General features: G+C 27.4%; 1 protein-coding gene across 1 annotated transcript in view; it reads left to right on the top strand.

Annotated features, from left to right (window-relative positions):
• Positions 1-9,977: 9,977 nt before the first annotated feature.
• The window catches only part of LOC123297723 (protein embryonic gonad-like), a 30,839-nt gene continuing 20,369 nt past the window's right edge, over positions 9,978-20,447 (top strand). Inside the window, exon 1 of the mRNA XM_044879481.1 lies at positions 9,978-10,235. The gene's annotated coding sequence lies outside the window, so the exon portion shown is untranslated. The remainder of the gene's footprint in view (positions 10,236-20,447) is intronic.

The following is a 20,447-nucleotide window of genomic DNA, read 5'->3' as shown; positions in this document are numbered from 1 at the left end:
TATCATTTCTTTACATTTCCTCTTCCTCTATATCTAGGCAACAATAACAACATATAAACATGTGCAAATTGCATAAAAATATTATTTTATGTCTTAAAAGTAGCCAAAATTTTGTAAAAAGGATTGTATTAATTTTTTTAGTTTCGTTTACTCTATATCTAGGCAACAGTAACAACATATATACATGTACAAATTGCATATAAGTCTTATTTTAGGTCAAATTTTTAAAAAAAGTTTGAATATTTTTTCGAATTATTTTCGCATTGAAGCCTGAATTCGGTTTATTTTTAAGAACTCCAACTTTTTTTTAAGTTTTAGTTCATCTAAAATTTAAAAATTTGTAATTTTAATGAATCGAATTGTATCGCTTTCAAATCGAATTTATTAATTCGAATATTCGAATTTATTAATACCCTTTTTGTATCAGGGATATCACAAACGACAAAATATTCCTAAAAATTATTTCAATGTTGAGAAACTGTCTTATTGTGAGCGACATTAACGAGAATGTATAATTGGTCAAAGCTAGGCAACTTGTTTTACGTTTTAATCAAAACTGCCTATCCGGATGAATAGACATTAACGAGAATGTATAATTAACCAAAGCTAGGCAACTTGTTTTACGTTTTAATCAAAACTGCCTATCCGGATGAATAGACATTAACGAGAATGTATAATTGACCAAAGCTAGGCAACTTGTTTTACGTTTCAATCAAAACTGCCTATCCGGATGAATAGACATTAACGAGAATGTATAATTAACCAAAGCTAGGCAACTTGTTTTACGTTTTAATCAAAACTGCCTATCCGGATGAATAGACATTAACGAGAATGTATAATTGACCAAAGCTAGGCAACTTGTTTTACGTTTTAATCAAAACTGCCTATCCGGATTAATAGACATTAACGAGAATGTATAATTGACCAAAGCTAGGCAGCTTGTTTTACGTTTTAATCAAAACTGCCTATCCGGATTAATAGACATTAACGAGAATGTATAATTGACCAAAGCTAGGCAACTTGTTTTACGTTTTAATCAAAACTGCCTATCCGGATGAATAGACATTAACGAGAATGTATAATTGACCAAAGCTAGGCAACTTGTTTTACGTTTTAATCAAAACTGCCTATCCGGATTAATAGACATTAACGAGAATGTATAATTGATCAAAGCTAGGCAACTTGTTTTACGTTTAAATCAAAACTGTCTATTCGGATTAATATTTAAATTACTTGCCATTATATGAATGGCATGCAACAAAATAACGGATTCTAATTGTTCAATTCCAGACTAAATAGCATGACCAAAATATGAATCAATATATGAAAGACGTCAATATGCTGCCATCAACATCGACAATGAGTAATGGATAAACAAAAAAACAATTTTCGTAGTAGGGTTTGCTCAATGTACAATATATTGCATATAGATTATGCAACCTGTTTTACATTTTTAGCAAACTGGCTGCCTGAATTAACTTTTGAAACACTCGCCTCTTTTTTCTATCTCTGATGCCAAATTGCTCTCAAAACATCGTTCAATATTGAGAAAATTTCAATATATTGTCATCAACACCGGAAATGTATCATAGAAAAATAAAATATTTTACATTTTAATCAAACTTGTCTAATCAGATAAATTTATAACACATCTGCTCTTTGTTTGAGATATCACCTATGATCCTATACGAAAAGCTTTTAACTCAACAAATTCTCATCTTATCCTCACATAAGCTGGATTTTCTAGGTTTTTGGTCTTAGATTTTTTTAATCTCGTTGGTTAAACGATAAATTTCTCGGGTAACAAATGGAAAAGTTTCTGTTGATATCACCCCTCGTTTTCGATTTTGATTGATATCTCTGAAATAACTTGTCCAATCCTCAAATGGGTCTCTTTTTTTGTATTTTGTACCCTGTTAAGAAATCGATAAATACACAAAAAAAAAAATGTTTGTATCGGAATTTGATAAATCTTGGTGTATAGGATAATTTTAACCCACACAAGGGTTAGTACAACGAAAAACTCTATTTTAAAGCAGTTCTTTAGATATCTCGAAAAATACTCATCTAATCGTTAAATTTTCGATTTTTCGAATCAATTTTTTTTGGGGTACCTATAAATTACCTAATTATAATTTAAAAATCCAGTGATCAGGTTGGTCTTTCGATTAAACGGCAAGATTCAAGAGTGCCTATTTGAAAAAATTGCTACGGGATATCACTTCTCGTATCCAATTTTGCTGGATATCTCAAAAACAACCCGCCTATTCGTCCAGCGGGTTTGCGTAACGTAAACGATTACAAAAAATCGAAAAAATCACAAAAAAATTTTTGCTTGGAAATTTGATAAAACTTGGTAAAGGTAGATGGTAATTTTGACCCGAAAAATACAAAAATCGGGTTAATTTCGTTACGGAACTCGAATTTGATTAAGAAAATATTTAATTTTAAAGCAACTCTGTCATATGTCGAAAAATACACATTTTTTAGTCACGAGTGTAATTTTTATGTTTTTTTGGGTCTTTAACAAAAAAGATTGAATTGGTTTTTATTATGTAAAAAAAAAATTATAGCTTAGTAATAAATTTTTCTTAGAAAATATCATATCTCCCTTTTGTTAAAATATATCCCCTTAAGGACCCACAATAAAAATATTTAGCTAGATTATAAAATTATTAATTAGCTAGACCGGTTTCGATTGCTTTGGATCATCTTAATTTGAATAATATCTCCCTTCAAAATCTTCTATGCTTTTCTCGCACTCATTCTTATCGTCGAGCAATCGAAAATTTTTTTTGTTCTTATTTCTTGTCTTATGGACCTATACGTGCTTGACCAATACGGCTAAAATTAGAATTTTCTATTGCTGTGAGCATCGTGGGCGAAAAACATTTTTAATCCACCTCCTTTTTTGTTCATCCATCATTTAATTAATAATTTGACTTTAATTTGTGAAAGGGCGAGAATGATGCAAAGATAAATACTGCTCGTAAAATAAGAATTATTATTTTCATATAATTTATTATAAACGATATTCAATACCAGTAAATTTATAAAATAGATACCTATTATTTAATACATAAAATTGCTAATTAAGAGGTTATACATGTTTTTATAATAAATAATTATTCAAGGATGTGCTATTGTAAATAAAAATAAAAACCACTATACATTTTATAAAAAATCTGGTGTGAAAAATCATTCAACCTCTAGCTACAAGCTTCATGTGTGTGTTGAGCATGAGCACGATTCGAACGTTTTTGATACTTTTTGGGTACACGTTTTTTTTTTTTTTTTTTAAATGTTTCCAAAATAAATAAAAAAAGTGAAAAAGTGAAAACAAACAATTGACTCAGTTAATTGTTGAAATACCATGCATAGACAGTGTTGATTACTCTATCACATTACACATACATACATACATAACTAATATAACTGATATTCCCTGCATATAATAGATACTATACAATTAACGCCCAATTTGCGCTCTCACGGGTAAACAGTGATGTTTACTGAAAATGTTTCAAACAAATGTTGTTTATTTTTTTATAAGAAACATTTTTTATATTTAAACTTTTGTTCTATCTCTAACGGTTTACAAGATGGGTCCTACGGGCCCAAGAACCAATTGACCTATGTTGCTCATTTACGAACTCTACCTCACTTTCTACATTCTGAGTGCGCTGTAAAAATTTCAGCTTGATAACTTTTTTCGTTTTTGAGTTATCGGGTTGACAGACGGACGGGCAGACGGACGGACGGACGGAAACTGAAAATGGACTAATAAGGACAATATTTTTAAGCGTTACAAACTTGGGACTAAACGTAGTATACCTTGCATATTACATATGTGCATAGTATAAAAATGAAATAAATTGCCGATCGAATATTTCCGCACATTTCGGGCAAGGCTAGTAGAATACTAGCCTATTCACTCCCGTTCCGACCTGATCTTTAGTTAAGTAAGAGGACTCTCTTTTTGGAAAATGAATTAATTATTTTCTAAAAATAGAAATCACTTAGTATTGGCATCCCTTACTGAAGATATAATTTGAGCACATTGTATCAAAAACAGAACAATGGGATTCTGAGGTCAAACTTTAACTTGGATTAAGAAGGGGATTATTTTATTCGACTCAGCATGGACAAAATACGAGGAGTTTAGTGTATACAAGGTGGACCATTTTAATCTTCAATGGCTAATAGCTCGTTTTATAATTAACCAATCGAAAAATAAATTTTAAAAAAGTTGCAGAGTTTGGTGGGAAACATCATGTTCTGACATCAGATTGGACCTAGTTCTTTGGGTTTCTTTAGTAGCTAATTTTGATCTTAAACGATAAGAGACAGAATAACTCTTTAAATTAGAAAGTTGATCCTCATAAAAAAACAAACATTTTTTTCTAAACCATTTTTTTTGAAAATCGCCAGCTTTCAGATGAAATGAGACTTAAAAATTTCTTTATTGCATTGAATCGAAAGAAAACACACTAACAACGGAAAAATACTTTAGGCAAAAGTTGTTAAAGGCGGTAGAAGACATTTGCCCGTGTCCATGGCTTTGACCTATATTTATCGATAAACTTTACTACACAACTATAAGCGGATTTTTTTTCGATTAAATTCAATAATGATATATTTTTAAGTGGCATTTGTTCCGAAAGCTAACGTTTTTCGAAAAAATGTTTTGAACAAAAATTGTTAGTTTCTTATTTAAAGTGTTATTCTATTCGATTTGTTGCTGAATGTGCAAATCTCTAAATTTTCAATTGGAATATTCTAACAGTTTTAATTATCGAGATATTGTTTGTGTTCATTGCGATAAAAATTTGTTTTCGCTAAAAGCACAAACTGCGAATGAAGAAATAGAACATAAAATCTATGATCTTTACACATTCCAATAAGTTTATATGGAAGTTAAAAGAAGAATTCATTGCTTAAAATAGAATAAATTGTATTTTTATTTATGATCATAACATAATATTACATATTTATTTTATACATATTATAGTGTACGTAAGATAAATAAAATAAATATTAATTGTACAACATTGGTGACCTATGTAACATTAACTTAGACTTGTATTATTTAGATGGGTTTGTATCTGTGTCTATTAGGCGGAGACATTCAATCCAATGAAATCAACTTATATTCCATATATAGAATGAATTTTAAGTATTCGTTGTGTGCGTAGTCATGGTAGGGACAATAAAAACGATGCCAGCGCTTCCAGTTGGCGATAAAGGAGGCTGTTATGACTAATTTGCAATTCTTTACATGTTAATGTTATAGAAAATGTCAATTTAAAATTATTGAAAAACACTAATTAATTAAAATAATGCATTAAAAATTGTGAAAATAAGAAATCAAATTGCACAAATATTATTTTTCAAATGTAAATTATCATAATTATTTATTAAAATTTGTGAGACAATAATATTAAATTTTCAATGTAAGTCATAAATGCAATCCATACAATTATATATGCATCCATACAATTCTATAATTAAAGTAGCAAATCGTTACCATGGAAACACCTCCAATAAAACTCACGCACGGTGCGAATCGCTACCATTCTAATATAATGCTTTCTTGAAAGACTGTTCTATAAAAATTTTTGATTGGCGTGAAACTTTATAATTTTTTAAAGAATTCTCTTAAATATTCATTGGTGGAAAAAAAAAATTCATTGGTGGTTTTCTAGATAAGAATGGTTAAAGTTACAATTGAATTTCAACTACTGTGATTATATCCTTTACTCTATCTATTCGAAATTTGAATATGTTATAGGTATTCATTTTCTACCTACCCTGGGTATTTTATTTTTCGAAAATCCTGTTAATTTTCCCAGTTTTCATTGTTGATGCCCAGGTAGTTTTTCTTATTCCACTGTACCAGAATGTGAACAATGAAAATGGGAAAAATTAACAAGGGATTTTCGAAAAATAAAAGTACTCAGGGCAGGTAGAATATGAAAACCTTTTCAAATTTCAAATCGATAGAGTAAAGGGGGTATAATCACAGTGCTTTAAATTCAATTGTAGCTTTAACCATTATTATCTGGAAAACCGCTTTTCTTTATAAATTTTTTTTCCACCAATGAGCATTTAAGAGGATTGATAAATAAATTATAAAGTTTCACGCCAATTTTACGAATTTTAGTCTTCTCGAAATTAAAAGCCATAAGGAATATGCAGCAGCTGAGTTGTCTGACTATGTATTTTCGTTGATAATAATAATTACGTTCATTGACTCGCATATCTAAATAAAGATAATTAAACATATCGAAGTTTATGATAGTTATTTTCTTCTATCTACTACTTTACAAGGAGTAATTTTGGTCCTATTAGTGATTTTAGAAATTGTCTAACATCTGGCATTGGTAAACATTACATCATATAAATTCAATGTTTTCTTTTAAGCACATTAAAAATTTTTAATATAGTAGCAAGAAATTTTACAAAATTTTTCATGTTGGAGATTTTTAGAATTTTGTAAGCTTCAATTTGATTTATATGAAATGTTTTACTTCTAAACGTTTTCACCAGATATATATTTTACTAATAAAATATTTTATTTTCTATATTTACAATTTTCTGGCGGTTAAATAAATATTCACGGAATTCTAAAAAACGAAGATGTTTTTGAAAATTTTTTACTCGAGTTTTTCTTATAAAGTTTTTATTTAAGCCAATTTTTATTTTGTAAATAAATACACCTGCCACGTGCGGCTGTTAATGAGTACCTGAATCTATGTTGGATTTCGGTTTCTTAATGGAAAATGTAATTTTTGCTTTACAAAATTTTGTAATTCAGATGATTTTTCTCAAATTTATTACAGTCAATGCTTTATTACTTTATTACTTAATCGTAATTTGAAAAAAATTACGGTTAATTAACTATAAGACAACTTGGTTTTATTTTTTTTTTCAAATATGGACTAAAAAGTATAAAATAAAGCTTCTTAATGTGTTATTCATAAAAAGGTAATTTTTAAATATTTAATCATACTATATATAAAAGGTTGGATTAATTTTCATGTAGGTGGTTCGTGAAGTAATCCACTTGGTTTGATCCCGCCCATAAAGGTGGTTACTTGGTATTACCTTGTAGAATGCGCCACAAAAACAGAACTATCAATATACATTCGTTGAAATTACCTATTATGAACAAAAATTTTTTTTAAGCATTTTTAATTATAAACGAGAATTCTATATATCTCCTTAAATTGTTTTGTTCGTTCCATAATTCATAACGTTTCATAGACATATATTAAGACTTAAAAATGCATTAAAAATTTTTCTATTCGATATAACAACTGTAACGTGATAAGTTCCAGATGGTATCTTCGTTGTTTTTTTATATTTAATTCAAATTAATGATAGTTAATAGTAACAAAATAATGAATAGAAAATGTAGCAAAAATGGATTATTGTAAACTTTTTATAAGATAAGCCTACAATAATTTGTAATAATTTTTGAAAATAATCCAATTAATAATAATTTCCCATGCAAATAAAACAAAAATTTTCATAGAAATTTTTCAGAAAATCATTTTTGATAAAGGTTAATAAATGTTAAAGGGTCCAGAGTAAATCTAGAGAAAGTTGCATCCTATACTTACCCATACCTATATTCTATACCTTATAACTATTTTAGTATTTGAAGAAATAAAACTTCCAATTTTCTTTGCTTAGTCCACTTATATGTAAAACAGTTTGAAAATGTCTATAGAAGACGAAAAATTTCATGTTTTTTGAAAATTGGAAGTTTTACTTCTTCAAACCCAAAACAATATAGTTTCGCAAAGTAAATCTCTCCACTTTTATAGAATGGTGAAAAATATTTTTTGAGTTTTATAATTAATTGCTTAAACGGTGAGTAGGTAATTAATAACAAAAGCGTAAGAGCAGGGCATTGTTTAAATATAAGAATACAGTAGAGTCTCGATTATCGGAAATGTTCAGTAATCGAATCAGTTTTCGTCAGCCCAAAATTCAACCATATCAAAACTCTATCAAAATTCGACTATGTTATGAAAATTTGACTATCTACGTAATTGACTTGAGTAGATATCAGAGGCACTTTGCGATACCTTAAAAGTGTTTTACCTCCTTTTCGATGAAATAATAATTGAAAAGCTGAAATAATTTTAGATATAAAGTACACTTCCGCATGCAATAGCTCACCAAAACAATTAATTATATTAATTTTTGTTGTGACGACGGGAAGTGAACTCGCTGCTCTTAGCATACCCCGTACAGAATTGGTTACGTTTTGACCAACGGTTACCAAGGATGGCTGACTACACGGTGAGCAATTTTTTGTAGATATCACTATGTCAGTATCGATGTGAACGCCATACTGCATACTGTATTGAAGGAATAGTAACATTAGCAATAGTTTTGGCGAACGAGTCATTGCAGTATGGGCGTCAGACTCAAACTGGTTGGCGATACCCACAATACTTCTGGTGGATCGCCGTACTCAATACTGTAATATTAATTATGCTAACATAGATCCTATATGTATCTGTCTCTTTACCATACCATTATTTTTCTTCTGTATAAATCAACATCGAACCAAAAACGTTAATAATATTTTAAAAAAATATTTCTATTTTTTCTACTTTATAAATGATCAAGAGACCAACTCTTGACCACACAATATTCTCCAATATTCTATTTAACGGAATCAGTTACGATTAATAAAAACATTGAATTTAATCAAAAATAACTTTTTTGGTTTTCGAAAAATAAATATTTTGAAAAGTAACCAATTTCAAAATTGGTTAATATTATTAATTCACGTACAGTATAGCTTCCTACTTATCATTTTACTGATTAACGACAATGTACACAATCAATACTGCATGGTTTATGCACTTCCGTTAGATTTTTTGGCTAAAAACTAGAATTCGTTGACATTTCTTTTATCAGAGATGAAATAACCTACTTATAATATCGGTTTAATTGGGAGATATCAACGGTACATAAAGCGACAAACCTATGATAAAAATAACTTTTTGAAAAAATATTCTTTATTAACAAAATATTATTTTAATTATGCCTTTCTGATGAATATTATTGGCAAATATAATTACAATTTTCTTGAAAACCATTTTGAAAATCATGAAAACGTTACCAATTGATTTTGTAAAATAATGTTTTCTGAAAAATGGTTAATTAACATAAAAGCTATAAAAATCATATAAAATGCATTGAATACATAGAGAAAAAAAATTCGAAAATACAATAAATCTATCATAAATTTGCTACGGATATTAAAATTTATTCATTAGACAAGGAAGAAAAGAGATAAGTAAGTATAATAATTGTCTATAATTATCGCCCATTAATAGTAATATTCATAAAATGACAAATGAAAAATTGAACATTAAAACTGACACTTAACTTAAGAAAACAAGAAAAAAAACTATTTTTTATTGATAAACAATAAAATTTTGCTAAAAAAAGTCCAGAAGCAACAGAAATAAGGAAGAAAAATTCATACAACACCATATAATAATATCCGCGAACAAATATAAATTTTAAGATGCAAAACACTAAAAAAGAAAAAAAATAAAGAATAAAAAAGGAATAAATTATATAAAAAAAGACAGACAAACTGTGTATAAGAGTTAAAATGACCTGAGGGCAGAAGATGTGCTGCTCGGATGTTGCTTGACTGGACCTCTTAATGTTGGTATCAACTGAAGTAAAAAGATAGTAAAGCACCAATGGACCCGTACAACATCGGTTGAGAGTAAACTGTTCAGCTGCCCGTTCAGGTGGAAACGCGCTTCATCAGTATACGCTTAGCTATCTACACAACCAACATAAGCTAATACATTTATATATTTATTTTTTAACAATACAAACTATCTAGTCCGCGATTATTTTTTAAATTACGCGCCTTTATGTTATTGTATTTTTTTTTTAAATTAATCATTATTATTATATACGTATGATTTTGATTGTTGAGAATTTTTTATTTGACGAGTGAATTGTTATTGATTTTGGTGCGACGCACGAGTGAAAATTGTCTGTGAAAAATGTCATCGTCAACACGCTTAACGAGATAATTTTTGAATTAAGTCGAATTATATTTGGAACTCGAATGGAAAAAATGTTTTCAAAACAGTGGAGAAATTAATTTTTTTTTTAAAGCATATAATAAAAACTAATTTTTAGTGTTTAGTTAGTTTTAAAGTGAGGAAAATAAATGAAAATAGGTAAGTAAAATTAATTTTTTTATTAAATATTTTAATTATTGATTAAATTTTATCGTAATTTTTCTGAAATATATTTTTTTTATGTTCATTGCGTCGCTTGATTAGATATAGAAACTTTTTGATTTTATTTATCTAGTAAGTAAATTCCGTTTTAATGAAATATGTTAAGAATTTTTGAATGAATTAATTTCAAAAGATTTTAATTAACAATAAATTCAATGTCTATAAAGCTTCACTTTTTCTGAAAGTAAATTACAATTTTTAAATTTACGCGTCTGTCTCTATATAGATTGTTATCAATTTACATTTTCGAACTAATATTCAGTGAAACAGAGCCTTCAAATTTGGCGACAATAATTCCAATATAATTTTGAATAGGACCACCATCTACAAATTACGCATTTTTTTCAAGAAAAATTCTGTATTCATTTAAAGTTAATTTTGTACTTCAAAAATAAAAATGTCACCATTCATGATTTGTAAACAAAAGAATAATATAAAACGGAAATGTCCTGTCAAAATAGTTAAATTAAAGAAATTATTTTCAAATTTAAATGAATTATGTTTTTTTTAAAAAAAATTGTAATGACATAAATTTTAAGAAAAACGAAATATATTTTATTTTTTAAAGATAATAGGCATAAAAAGAAAATATTACAATAGTAAAAAATTAGATTGTATTTTTCTAAAAAAATTCCTTTGCATATAGAGTTGACAAAGTAAAATGGTTTTTCGTTTCGTTTCGTCACTCACGCCGTTGGATCTATTCGCCAAAAATTCTGATTAATTCCAATTTTTTTTTTCATTTTGATGACCGAAAGCGTTATTTGATTGAATCAAGTTCAAATTGACTGTAAAATTTTCAATAATGTGAATCGACATTACAATAAAGTAGTCAAAAATATCATAATACGAATAAAAAAGCCGATTCTATGACAATTTCTAGAAGAAATTTTACTAAAAATTTTTTTTGAAATAAATCAGAAAATTTATTAAAATTACGATTATATGAATCTAGATGACCTAAAGTTATACGATCACTATCGTGATTATATTTGTATAGATTGTAATGCTAATGATAGTTATACCCATAATGACAAGAGAATTCTTCCGTAGTGACATAGATGGTATGAGGCTTTAATAGTAGAGTTATTCGTAAAGTCTAAAGAATCTGTATCTATTTTAACACACTATACGTCAGAATACGTTTTCTCTTTGTTACTTTTCCGCGATTTCACAAGGTTTGAATTTTTTTACTTCCTTTATGATTTTTTTGATCATTTTCTATATTTTAACATTTCTTTAGTGGCCATTTAACCTTATAAAAGTCGATCATTTCAAAAGGATTACGTTATGCCAAAGAAAAAAAAATTTAGACTATTAGACTGGTGATTATATCATGATGTTATAGTAAACATTACCAAATGATTCATTGGCAATAGTGACTTATCATAAATCAAAATCTAATAAAAAAAAAATAAAATGGGAAAATTTTTTTATTACCTTTTTTTTTTTAATTTACATTCTTGGAAATTTAATTTGTTTATTAAAATCAAATTCTTAAGATGATTTCACATGTTTGAAAACGTTACGTATTTCGTTTTTTTGCAGACTAAATTAGATTCGTTTTAAGATTTCATTTTAATAGTTTAATTGAAAAAAAACTTTGATTGTTTAAAAAATTGATTGATCTTATATCGTTTTAATACTGGTAAAAAATGTTGCATCGTTAAAGATTTTACAAAATTTACGATGGAATCTAAATTAAATTCTTGAAAACAGAAAAAGGTAACGTCATGAAACCAAAATCGAGATCCAATTAGTTTTTAGATAAAAAAAATTAAATTTAGCGAATTTTTATACAGATAAGAATAAAAATTGGAACCTAAATCGCGGTGTAAACAGAGGAATTTGATTGATTAGATGTTCTATGGCCTATCTAGCTTGTTCCTTTAAGCTAGACACACCTCAGGTATATCATGGGAATCGGGGATACTCAAACTTATGGTAATATTATGGGAGACGATGGTAATATTAATAAAAAACGTGACTTAATGAAAAAGTGTTACTCAGCTCAAAGCGTTATCGTGGACAAAGTTAGACTCCTCTTCCTTCCTCTAAGAAATAATAAGGATCATAATATGATTAATGGGTGATTGCATAAAATTTGCATATCAAGACTTCTTGAAACTTCTTAGAAATATTCTGAACTTTCAAAGTTTCTAAAATTCTACAACTTGCGTAACTACACGAGATATATTCAGTTTTTGTACAAAGATATGCATTATTAATGCATTGAATTGCGCTTCCACAATACGACGATCAATTATTCAGGAAAACAGCTGATAATCTTTGAAAATTTCATCAAATATTTAATATATATTTATCGCATAATCATTCCGACGAAATCAGCTTTAGAAAGAAAAAATGTTTGAAAATTTGATCAGTAGAAAATGACGTCAAATTTTCATTTTTCAGAGGTTAAAAATATCTCTGAAAATAAAAACAGAATTTCGCACAATTCACTCATTTTCCATTTATCGGTAAGCTAAGTAAAACCACTGGTTGATAGATTTTTCTTAGCCCTTAAACTATGTTTTTCTAAAGATGCGTATAATTTTCTAGGAATTTTTGCCAGAGCTTTATACTTACACGATTCAATCAGAATTTGTTAAATAATGTTTCATTGCTTTTATTTTGCCGCTACACTATGCAATTTTAAATTTTCAGAGAGAACAAGAATTAAAACTTTTCAAAAAACAAAATATGGGTTATATTTTTTTATCCAAAGAACATGTATTTTTGATCGAAATTAATTATCTTCATGAATAAAAACGCTAAAGGTCAATAAATAAAAATAAAACAATTAATTTTCGTTGTCATTTTATTCAAGTATTCCGGCATCATCTCTTTTTTATTTGCAAATGATAAATTAAAAATTATTTATATGTTATTTTCGGGGTAAGTGATTTTTAAATCCCGCTGTTCACTGTGCAATAATCAGTGTATCAGCAGTGTATATGAATACGTTTTATTTTTTTATATAGGGTGGTACAAAAAATATACAGTTTTAATTTTAATGTTGAATCATTTAATTTTTATTTTCAGACGACTTGTTTAAAGAAAACTTGGGAAATTGAGTACCATCATTCTTATTGAAAAGAGTATTTGATTAAACGCTTTTATAGCTAATTATTATATTTAAATGACATAGGATTTTCTTCAACTTTTTATGTAAAAAAAAGTAAAAAACACGCATTGATGGGTTTAATACATGAAAACATTTATATAGTGGAAAAAATTCTTGGCACGCACCTTTGCGATAATGCCACCTATTTGGAACGCATCCTTGTTGGTGGTTTTGGGTAATTCTATACATTTTCCAGTACAAGTTCAACATTTCCATAGTGTTTCGGACAGTGTGGGCTGTTTTGCGGAATGTGAGAAGCTTTTCATAGCCTATTATTGCCTAAAATTTACAACTACATGGTTCATTGTTGGTCAAGCTTGTAAAGAACGCTTCTTAAAATATCGTCTTTGTGCACGAGTTCAAGTGATTGACCGTTGGTTTTCATATTAATACTGGTCTATTTTGATTTGTAATTATGTTGTGTACTGTTTCGAAACATATTTTTCTAGCAATCTTTATAAAATAAGAATTCATAAATAAATATTATTAAACATTCACACTAGAGAGGTAATTTTGCGCCACTCTGTAATAAAAAAAACACTTTTCAGACAGTTATAAATAATTGCAAAAATATCATCTGCTTTTTTTGACATTATTAATGTTTTTTCTGGTCATGCAAGAAGCCACCTACTTAACTTATATTCAAATGTAATTATTCAATATTTCTTAATTACCATATATACGTATATACTGACTGAGATGGCATAGATTGCGAATTATATTATACAAGATGATTTTTAAAAAATGTTTCCACAATTTTATTTAAGAGAAGAAATAGAAAATAAAAAAAAAACGCAATAACATAAAAAAGCTCATTTTTAAGTGAAATGAAAATACATTCAGGTTTCAGTTTTTGAATCTTTCTTCATGATCAAACTGGGATTAACTTTTTTAAATGAAATTACACATTTGTAACAGATTCTTGCTATCTTGCTATTATTTTTTCCTAGACCTCAACTTTCGGTACCCAATTTACGGTTTTTAAGCTTAAAAATTGTAATGATCGCATAGGAGACAAAATTTTTCGTGCAAAAGTTAATTGATTTTGAATAAAAAATAAGAATTTGTATATAAAATCATTATAATAATAATTGTTAAAAGAATTTTCTAGTTTAACGAAAATGTCTGAAATAACCTTCCAAAAGCCTAAGGAAAACAAACTGTGGCACAGGCTAAAAAGAGTATACGACAAAAAATACATAGTTCCATTAAAAAAAAGTAGATCCCTGTTTGACCATAAGAACGTCATCGTATAAAAAAAAGAACTATAATAGATTGTCATTCCCCCTAAAAATGAATAAAAGAGTGTTTTAGGTTTTTTAATTTCCAATCTGTTTTCGAAATAAAGGGTAGAAACGGTTAAAAAAATCAGCCTGTATATATCGAAATGATAAATGATATCGAAGTAGTTTTAATCATATTTGGAAGATATCCAAATATATTATGTATATGAAAGCGTATAATCCTTGATTTATTAATAAAATTAGTTAGTCTGTTCTTTTTGCATCGATGTAATACACTCAGTGTATAAAGAAAAGGATGGCTATATTATAATGCTATCTCTTGCAAATTACACTGAGAAAAATAATATTTTATGATAAATAATGGGGTGCAAATAAATTTTTTAAGTTTTCACTTCTTTATTCTTTGAAAACATACGCTTATTCATCCAATGCTGGTAACGATTCCTACAGGAATATCGGAAGTAACTCGTGATTACTTTTTTATTTAAACCTGAACTATTTTAACATTCATGAAACAAAAATTTTAAAAATTTTAGAAGTTGCAAAGCTTCTATTTCTAATATCTTAGGAATGAATAAATAGAACATAGAAGGCGTAGAACAGCATTCCTCTATATGAAATGTTAATAATAAACTTATATACTTTTATGGTGGAAGCGCAAAGAAGTATTGTATTTTGAAATTAACGATTTATGTCAAACATTAACAAAATTGAGAATTTAACAGAACTTACAATGAAACAAAAGTTGATTATCTTTATTTGAGCGATTAAATCCGACCCCGGATAAAGTACAGAAAATCGGGGGGAAGGTAATAATTTAAAATATGTTATCAATTTACGAAAAAGTTGATTTCAAGAATGCTAAATTTTGGATATTTGTTTTCTTATTGCAATTAGCTAGGGATGAAGTATGCTTGGTGTTTGGGACCTGAGAGTGACTGCGTTCACTGCGTTTTCTAGTGAGTATTCCTGAAAAAAGGTGCAAATATTACTGATTTTAATATCAATAGCTCTCGTAGCATTTAAGTTAAGTAACAGATCAAATTTTACATTTTTGTAACTTTTTTTTATAAAACAAAATAAAAATAAAATTTGCATTTACCATATGGCTTTATTATAGCTGGTAATGCAGATACCTACCAATAGATTATTTAATATAAACAACATCTTTATAACAAACTAAAATATATATATTACTTATTTATATTATATTATTAATATAAAATAATTAATATGAATTAAAACTGAAAACAGTTATAATTTTCATAATTATATTCCTTAATTGCAAATTAATAATATATTTATATTATAAACATTTTATATTTATTTTTTTTAATAATTTAAATATGGGTCTATTAATATGATGATGTTCTCTGATATTTATAAATTGATAAAAAAACTATTTTTAATGAATCAGAGAATTAAAAAAGAAATATCACATTGATTTAAATCTATTGATTTATTTATTAATTTTTATTAAGTAGCTGTGCTATAATAATTTTTTTTTTTAAATTTGGATGTCAATACATCACATAATACTCCTATTATTATATTTATTGAATCATATTGCATATATTTTTAGCTCTTGTGTGAAAATTATTCTGGTTCCGTTCCATACAAGTACAAAAAGTTATTTCAGTGTGAAAAATAAACGACAAATAACATATGCAACTTGTGCGACTTGTCTATTACGCATTTCGTCGGTAAAAGTTTAGCTTTTATGCAATTGTCAATTTAAGATTTCGTTGATCATTATGCCATTTTTAAAGAATTCAGCCAAATTATAAAATTATACACGAGAAAATTTTTCATACAGGTGAATAAAAAATCAACTATTTATGTATTTCAAATATATAAAAGTTGGAAGAATCTTAGCATCTACGAAACACTTTATTTTATCACCTTTATAAATACAAGATAATTGCTCTAAATTGTTGGATTATTGATTAAAATTATCGAAAAATTGTCTTCGTAATAGTCCAGGTAATAAAGACATGCTTAAACAGTCGTTTTAACATTATAGGCGAGGACATGGAATCACTTAAAAAATGAAATAAAGATCTTATCAACTTTCGATAGTTAAATAGCTCTTATTTTATTTGTAAAAACCTTTCCAGCAAAGTCACAGACTCGATAAAAGACGAAATATTTGATGCATTCTACCGAAAAGGGTTTCGTAGTACAGGTTCTTAAAAAAATAAAAGTATTACAATGATTTTTCGTGATAGATATTCCATTAGTGAAGTTCAGCATTAGCGTTTCTCATTGATTTTATTTTAAAATACTGATCATAAAATCACTCTGTAACAGTCTCTTTTATCAAACAGCGCGTTTTCGTATTTTCGCATTTCTTCAGATCTTTTTTTGATTTTCCGACTAAAAGTTCGTTGTATATGTCACCTTAGAAATAATTCCTCCAGAAATAAGTCCTGCAAAGAGGCCTCTAAGCTTCATTTTTAACTCAGCTGGCGGATATAATGGGTCATAATTTTTCCAAATGCAATTCTAATCGTAGGTTTGGCAAATTTACATGACTATACGTAGATTTTCTTCATAAAAATTTAGGTATTTTGAACTGATGATATCTTTTATTATGGAAGTGAACTTGAAAATCAGTAAATATAAAAAAAAGGAGATTCACTTTTGAATTAATTTATATTTTTATTATAAATAATTAATTTTAGAGATTAAAGTTTTTGGTTTAAATGTCACACATATACCTTTATATCAGAATTTAAATATAAAAATGCTTACTTATGGAATATTAATTAGAATTAACCGAATAAAATTTTAATTTAAAATATAAATATATATTTATTAATTTTTATAAATTTGGTAGACAAATTTTAAGTGACATTTTTTGAACAATTTATATGTAAATTTTCATTTATAATTTCCATATGTATTGAATATTATAATTTTATAATATTTATTAATTTTTCCCTGACTTCAACTGGTTTATTTTTTGAAATAAAACAATTTAAAAAAAGAACTTAAGAAAGTTGTTCTCAATATATGTCCAAAAAAAATTATTATGTGTGAACTTCGTAATCTGAAGATTACCAAATTTAAAAAATCTGAAAATCGTTTTAAAGGTCAAAATATTATTCACACTAGGAAGAATTTTTGCTTAGAGCCGACGATGTCTGATTGTATGCGGAAAAAAATTATTGAAATGATTAGGTTATTACAAATAATGTTTGATTCAATCAAAAATTATTTACGAAAAATAAAATACGAAGGTCTAATCAGACCGTTTTTATTAATGTTTTGAAAATTTCCCACAAATAGTGAAGTTACATCCGACGATCTAAATTTTCCATATTTATAAGTACATATATTAATTACATTAATTTACTGCTTCTAATAGTAGACGAGGAAATGTAAGATTTTATCGGGAAAATTTCTAAACCTGGATAGTGAGGTTCTAGAAGGTATTTATAAACTTTGTGAACATTGCAAATTATGGAGAGGTAATTTTCCTCGTTTGTGCATGCATTTTTTGTAATGCACTATTTTAAAGGCAATTGAAAAACCAGTGAAAAAACTATTGATTGAGTTAATTGTTGAAATACCATGCATAGGCAGGGTTAATTACACTACCACATTACACATACATACATGTCATACATATATAACTGCTATCCCCATATAATACATACTATACAATTTACGCTCAACTTGAGCCCTCACGGGTAAACAGTGATGTTTACAAGAAATGTTTGAAACAAGTGTCAACATTTTTTATATTTAAACTTTTGTTCTATCTCTAACGGTTTACAAGATGGATCCTACGGATCCAAGATCCAATTGACCTATTTTGCACGAATTCGACCTCATTTTTTACGTCCTGAGAATACTGTAAAAATTTCAGCTTGATAGCTTTTTTCGTTTTTGAGTTATCGTGTTGACAGACAGACAGACAACCGGACTAATTATTCAATATTTTAAAGCGTTAAAACCTTGGGACTAAACTTAGTATATCTTACATATTACATATATGCATGGTATAATATAATTATTATTCAGTCAAATGTACCAAATGGACCGAAAATTTTTACTCAGGGGTTTTTGGGGTTGTTGAAGAAAAGAAACTGGCGGATTAGTTTTGTAATTTTAAATATATTAAAATTAAATATATTAAAATTATAATTTTATCAAAATGTAAAAATATTTTTATCACAATTGAACCCTTCTTTTTAAAGCCATGAACAGATTTTTAACAACACACTCAGGAAATTTTAATATTTCAAGCGCTGGAAGATCGATTTCGTTTTCTCAATTTTGTAAACTGTTTATAATAGTAAGGCGTATTCGAAGCTTTACCAAGTACTAAAAACTTCCAGAGCCATCACGAAGGCCTGACAGATGTGAAACAGATATAAATATAATATTTAATATAAAATTATTTGAAACCGATTGCCATTTAGAATAAATATCATGTTAATAGATTGTTCGCGGGCGGCTCGGGCTCGATTCCCGGACGATGCATATACTTATAATATTTAATATACCCGCCACAAAAGTCTGACCCGGTCTGATCCCTCGTAAAAGTTGTTTCAGCATCTATAATTACTTATTATTATGATCTGAACTAAAATTAACTTTGTTTTTTAACAGAATCATCAAATTAACTAATTTAAGAAATAAAATTAATAAAAATCAATTAAAATGAGATTTATTGATAGATTTCTTATGGTTTTTAATGTAGATACGGTACACTTACACGCATATGAAAGTGTAATATAAGTAGATAATTATTTCCGTAAAATTGTCCCTTCTTTTTAAAGCCATGAACAGATTTTTAACAACACGCTCAGGAAATTTTAATATTTCAAGCGCTGGAAGATCGATTTCGTTTTCTCAATTTTGTAAACTGTTTATAATAGTAAGGCGTATTCGAAGCTTTACCAAGTACTAAAAACTTCCAGAGCCATCACGAAGGCCTGACAGATGTGAAACAGATATAAATATAATATTTAATATAAAATTATTTGAAACCGATTGCCATTTAGTATAAATATCATGTTAATAGATTGTTCGCGGGCGGCTCGGGCTCGATTCCCGGACGATGCATATACTTATAATATTTAATATACCCGCCACAAAAGTCTGACCCGGTCTGATCCGCCGTAAAAGTTGTTTCAGCATCTATAATTACTTATTATTATGATCTGAACTAAAATTAACTTTGTTTTTTAACAGAATCATCAAATTAACTAATTTAAGAAATAAAATTAATAAAAATCAATTAAAATGAGATTTATTGATAGATTTCTTATGGTATTTAATGTAGATACGGTACACTTACACGCATATGAAAGTGTAATATAAGTAGATAATTATTTCCGTAAAATTGTCACATTGAATACGTGAATAAATTCAAATCTGTCGTCATACGAGACAGATTTACACAAATAATACCATGACAACTTTATTTGAAATTTTTTAAATAACTTATATGATTTTTTTAAATATTTATTTATTTTATTTTAAATGTATTTTTATTTTCTCAAACCAATTAATAAATTAATAGTTGATATACTTTATTGTTTTTTTTTTCTTTATATTTATGATTACGAAATTAATTTAATACGACTTTAATTTATACTTAAGGATATAAATTAATACAAGGATACGTCTTTGTTAATTTGTTCATCTACAGTGTGTCTGATTTAGAATTGACATACTATGAAGGGTTGGGAAGAATTTTTGATGAGACAATATAATCCATTGTATGTATCTTGTACTAGAAATGACCTGTTTTAGCTTGAAAAT

This window comes from Chrysoperla carnea, chromosome 4, assembly GCF_905475395.1.
Source record: "Chrysoperla carnea chromosome 4, inChrCarn1.1, whole genome shotgun sequence".
NCBI lineage: Eukaryota > Metazoa > Arthropoda > Insecta > Neuroptera > Chrysopidae > Chrysoperla > Chrysoperla carnea.
This window is presented reverse-complemented; position numbering and strand designations above follow the sequence as displayed.